We start from the raw sequence: 5,880 nt of genomic DNA, 5'->3' as shown, positions 1-5,880 counted from the left end.
TAACCTAATAGCACTTAATCATACAATCAACCTGCTTGTTTGGTGGCTAGTACCCAATCACATACTGTGGATATAGATTTTATTCATGGTTAAGTCTATACTATGTGTTAGAAAATGTTCTAAGCTCTGAGAGTACAGAACTTATTTTGGCTGTTGATTAATAATTGTATTCCCAAACCTTGTGAAATTTGATTTTAGAAGAGGAGACAGATAATAAGCAGATGTTCAAATAAACAATTTAAATACAGAAGTGAAAAAATGCTATGAAGAAGAAGAAAAAGTGCGTGTGTGTTGGGGGGGCGGGGGGTTGGGGTGGATATAGTAGAAATAAGAAAAAGCAGAGAGAACAGTGTTTAAGGATGGCTTCCCCAGTAGGTGATGATCTGAACAGAAACGAATGAAATATGAGGGTGAGCCTATGAGGACCTGGAGCATTCTTTTTAAAGAATACAGCAAGTACAAAAAACCCAAAATAGCACATGTGGCAGTGAAATATGTCTGAGAAATAGTCAAGTGAGTTTATTGTAAAGGCTTTGGATACTGGCCTGAGAGGGTGATGGGAAGTCATTAGAGCTGGTGCATAGGAAAGTTACATGGCCTGATTTACACTGGACAAGGTCGTTCTGGCTGCTCAGTAGTGGCAGAACTTTAGGGGTCAGAAAAGTCCTGTCAAAACAGAAATCCAGGTAGTTAACAATGTTGACTTGGATAAGGGTTGTAAAATGAACTTGGATAAAGGTTATAAAATGAAATGCTTGAGAAATGGTTAGATTCAGGGTATATTTTAAAGAACTTGCTTACAGGGATTTGCTATGGACTGTACAGGAGTTCATAGCAGTCCTAGCTGGGAAAGAAAGAAGCAGTCCATGAGAGATGGAAATGGTCTTGGTACTGTTACCTATGCCTTAGCAATACTTGGAGTTTCCTGACATTTAAGGTTAGACAATGATGTCTCCCTGCTGAACATAAACAATGTGACAGAAGGCCCACACTACCTTAGGTCATTCTAGGATTATGATGTGTCAAGACATGCAAGAACATTCTGTACTCAACAACACATGCAGATAAATGCATAAATATTGTCTAAACCATGAAAATGACCCCAAAACGTCCCCCAATCCTGCTCTCTTGTCACTTTGTCACAGTTTTAGCCTTTCTTTGTAACTTCAGACTTCAGATAGAATGTTTTTAAGCTAATGGTAGAATTACCCCTGCTTTCTGACCACATCGAACCTAGAGAAAAGGTTACTTTCTTTAGCCTTTCTCCAAAGAATGTAGCACAAACCCCAATACTAAGCCTTTTCTAACAGTCCCTTGTGAGGTACCCCATAGTTTGCCATGGTGAACATTCTCCATCCTTGCAGAGGCAATGAACCAAACATTGTTCAACTGTAGTAAGACTAGTGGCTTTTGGCTGGAGGCATTGACATATATTATACTATGCCAATATTTCCATAAAGGCTTTGGGAATTTGGTTGTCTGTTTTCAAGACTGAAAACCTATAGCAATATCCATGCTAAATCCCCTAGCAAATTATTTAATTTTAGGGTTATGTCTAGAACCTGCAGACATGTGTCATGTGAATCAAACCGATTAAAGGAAGCCTGAGGAATAAGTCTACTCCAAGGAATTTGCTGTATTCCTACAAGTGTTTTGTCCCAGGAGCTACTCTCTTGCACTTACTTCCCTACCCTGAATAGAAAGTTATTTTTTTCATTTCCAAGATGATGGTCAAAAATAAATGCTATTCAATTATTATTCCTCCAAGGAATTCCCTTAAGCTTTATGGTCAAACACTCAATTCTCTTGAGATTACCTTGGGTTTCATACACAGTGTTTGTAGTCTCTAGAAGATGCCTACTGTTTTGCCAAATCCTTAGGCAGAAATAAGCCTCCTTTTAACAGTTTTCTATGAAGGGTGTCCTTTAACTGCTTGACCCACCCAGGTAACCCATTTTCCAAGGTCAATCCAGAGAGTAAGAGATGTGACTGCTCTTGTCTATCTGGGTGTAACCTGATTTCAAGTATGTCAGGATGTGGTATATTGATTATAATGAAGTGGAGACAATGTAGTGAGATTCAAGGGTTAAGATCATGTTCTATGATTTGGGTGTAAGTCTTCTAATCATTATAAGTGATTTCCTTATCTATAGTGCAGAAATAAATGAAGGGCAGATCATATGAAATTATATATATATATATGTATATATATATAATTATGCTGTATTTAAGCTATACTATATAGAAGTATCCCTTACAGGTGGAAACTATATTTATTTTCCATTGCTCCTAAAGCTTAATTTATCCAAATTTAAATGGAATTGTGAGCCAAATAAAAATTATCTAAACGGAAATGAAAAGATAATTAACTCAAGCTCATTAAATATTAGCAGTGCAATGACTGCAAAATCCACATTAAATCAGAATAGCCCTTGTTTGCAATGGTAAGCTCCACCTGTTTTCTTTCTTCAAAAAGGTGTCCTCAAAGTCAAATGAGACTAGACAAAAAAAGGTTATGAGATAGATGACTGTCATGATTTAAAGTTAGATGGGAAAACTGAAAAACTAACATGAGCATATGATTCTGCAAAGTATTCTGTGGTGTATTGATTATAATGATGTGGAGTAGAGATTGTGTAAGTGGAGAAAGTCAAGTTTGCAATCAAAAGATATTCTAAGGGTGTATGCTATGATTTTAGGTGTAAGTCTTTAACCATCTCAATGTTGATCACTTATCTATACTACTCAGATAAGCAAATACAGTCAGAATATATTAAGTAGCATATGTAAAACATTTTGCCCATTATAAAACAAAATGTGTTTGTAGAATAGTTCTTGACTGTGTGATAAAGGGAGCAGCTAAGGGTAATGCGAAATTGTTCTTTGTAGATTTGGCCAGTGCAAATGTTTAACTTGAATAGATTTCAGTGGAACTAGATGTTTTTAAAAAAATAGTTTGTAATGTTATATTAAAATAGAACTCTAATAGAAATCATTTGATTTCCAAAATGTCGGATCAATTTCTAAGGAGTAATCAACACACTAGGAGAATCTAACTGTGTCAAAAATATTTAAATGAGTCACTGTTATTTGTAAACCTTTAATTGTGATAACTAGCACAAAATAATATCTGAAAAGCATGCTTGTATGGTTATCACTCTGTTTAATAGGGTTTGTAGCCTCTATGTACACGTAACAGCTGCTGGAGTAAGCCCTCAATTAATTTTACATAACAGGAGCAATTTTACACAATTACTTAAGAATCCTTGGACATATTCCATTTCTCTGACATAAACATATGGGCCAAAATCACAATAAATGATTACTCCAGTGGAATCTTTTATAATAATAGTTATAGTTAATATTGTCCAGATTAAATATTTCAACTTCTGTACAGTCTCACTTGATGTTTAAAGGTTATTTTTATGAATGTTTATTAAAAGTTATTATTAGAGCAAGCATGCATTGAGTGCTTACTAAATTCCAGGCTCTATGCTAGCCATTTCAAATATATTATCTCCTTTACTCATCAGATTTCCTAAATAATATGCTCCAAAGTTATTTAGCCTGTTAGGAGGAAACAAATTTAAGAAGGTTAAATAACCTGGCCAAGGTCACAGTGTCCAATAAGGACAATAGTCAAGATTCTAACTCAGGTTGACTGGTGTCTAAAGCCAATTTTCTTAACCACAAAGCTTCCAGTTTCTTTTTGTCATTATTTAAGATGCTACTTGTCAAAACTAAATTCAACACAAGAGTTTTTTCTAACTATAGTTAGAAATTACTTCAAAATGTATGTGTTTATTAGCAGTGGCAATTAGTAACATCATTTAGGCACCATCAGCTAGTTTCTGCTAATTATCCATTTAGGCATTCATTCCACAAGTATTCTTTAAGCACCTACTATAGTCAAGCCTTTGTACTTGAGTTGACATATTTAATCATTCTTCCTGCCAAGAAATGCAGACATATATTCTCTAGTCAGGAAGCTTGTGTATGTCTAATCATTTTATCTCAGGATGTACTTCCTTCCCATTTGGGAAGAGCATAATTATAGCTAAGTCCAGATTCTATATACAGCTAACATCTATGAGTTTTTTAATCTTGTTTCTTTCTGTTCTCTTCCTTTTATCTTACCTTACAAGTACTTTTATTAGAAAATATATCACATTGGTTGTCATTTCTGCTTGTTTACCCAATTGCTTATTAATCCATGAACTCCCTGAGGAAAGATATGATATCTTATATTTATATTTTCAGCATCTAGATTATAACATGTGCTTAGTGAATTGTGTTGCCTGAAAGTGTGAATGAATGAATGAACTCTTCAGTGTAGTCCTTAGAATTTAAAATTGATTCTCAAGAGAATCTAGGACGAAGACAATCCTTTTATTACTGTATTCATCAGACATTAGCAACAACTAGCTTGTGTGGAAATGACAAAAATGATCTCAAATGAGAAGATGTCAGGCAAAAAATGAGTCATTTTGAGGCTTCTACTTGTCATTTACCAAGACTCATGGTGAATTGTACAATAACACAAAGTATGGTCAAAGTAATGGGTTTTACTAGAGAAATTTACTGCTGGGGGATCAGCAAAAGGAGAACGCTTGGTTTTTTGGATCTTCAGTATCATCCACGGAGAGCTGAGATGAGGCCAAGTTCCTCCTTGGAACACCTATACTTACTGTATGCCCAGTTGGCCCTAGTGAACATTACATTGGAAAGTTACTGAGAATAAGGGAATCCTCACCTTCAGGTATAACTCAGTCCTGGTATGCATTTTTCCCCAATAAAGCCTGCTCCTTAAACCACATTTAGCCATAGTGCCTAACTGGGTAAACTATATACGCATCATACAAAGATATAAGAAAAAATTAAATTTAAGACTCATGCCACTGAAAAGACCATAGGCATTGTTGGAAATTTTATATGAAGCGTTAGAATACTGTGTTTCCTATTGCTGTAATAAATTATCATCCACACAGGGGTAATTTTATTATCTCACGTTTCTGGAGTCAAAAGTCAGAAATGATTCTCACTGGACAGGGCTTCATTCTTTTTAGGCTCTTGGGACAAATTTTATTTTATTTTTTGCTTTTTCCAGTTTCTAGACGCCATCACATCCCTTAGATTGTGGCTCCTTTACATCTTCAAAACCAGCAATGGCTGATGGAGTCTTTTCCGTCATTGTATCACTCTGACACAACTCTCCTGTATTCCTCTTCTGACTTTTAAGAACCTTCCTAATGGGGCTTCCCTGGTGGCTCAGAGGATAAAGCATCTGCCTGCAATGCAGGAGACCCAGGTTCGATCCCTGGGTTGGGAAGATCCCCTGGAGAAGGAAATGGCAACCCACTCCAGTATTCTTGCCTGGAGAATCCCATGGACAGAGGAGCCTGGTGGGCTACAGTCCATGGGGTCCCAAAGAGTTGGACACGACTGAGCGACTTTACAATTCACACAATTGTGTTGGGTCCACAAGGATAATTTCCATGTCTTAAGGTCAGCTTTGATTCCACCTTGATCCCCTCTACAGGTAGCATAAGGTATCCACAGATTCCAGGGATTTCAACCTTGAAATCTTTGGGGATCCATTTTTCTGCCTGAAGCTGAGGTATCTGTCTCCTCTCTTCTTGTGGCTCTCTTTTCATGGCTTAGGTCTTCGTTGTTAAGTGCTGAAAGGCAGCAAGATAGCTGATAGCATCAGCTGCTAGGCTGTTCCCTCCTAGGTTCAGGTTCAGTCAGAGAAAGAGACATTCTCTTCCTTTCAGTAGTGTGACTTTGGTTCCTGCCTTTGAGTTTCTGAGTTGCTTCATGTGGACAGGACTTATGGGCAGCGAAAGAAAATGCTTTTTGTCCCCAGATTTCATTACCCCT

The 5,880-nt window shown here is 36.7% G+C and overlaps 1 non-coding gene across 1 annotated transcript; it reads left to right on the top strand.

Annotated features, from left to right (window-relative positions):
* The first annotated feature begins 5,257 nt into the window (after window positions 1-5,257).
* TRNAC-GCA lies at window positions 5,258-5,329 on the top strand. Its single transcript has one exon. It is a non-coding gene; the product is annotated as a tRNA-Cys (tRNA).
* The last annotated feature ends 551 nt before the right edge of the window (window positions 5,330-5,880 follow it).

The sequence above is a fragment of the Cervus canadensis genome, chromosome 14 (genome assembly GCF_019320065.1).
Source record: "Cervus canadensis isolate Bull #8, Minnesota chromosome 14, ASM1932006v1, whole genome shotgun sequence".
NCBI classification, from domain to species: domain Eukaryota; kingdom Metazoa; phylum Chordata; class Mammalia; order Artiodactyla; family Cervidae; genus Cervus; species Cervus canadensis.
Note: the sequence above shows the minus strand (reverse complement) of the source record. Positions and strands in the feature narration are given on the sequence as shown.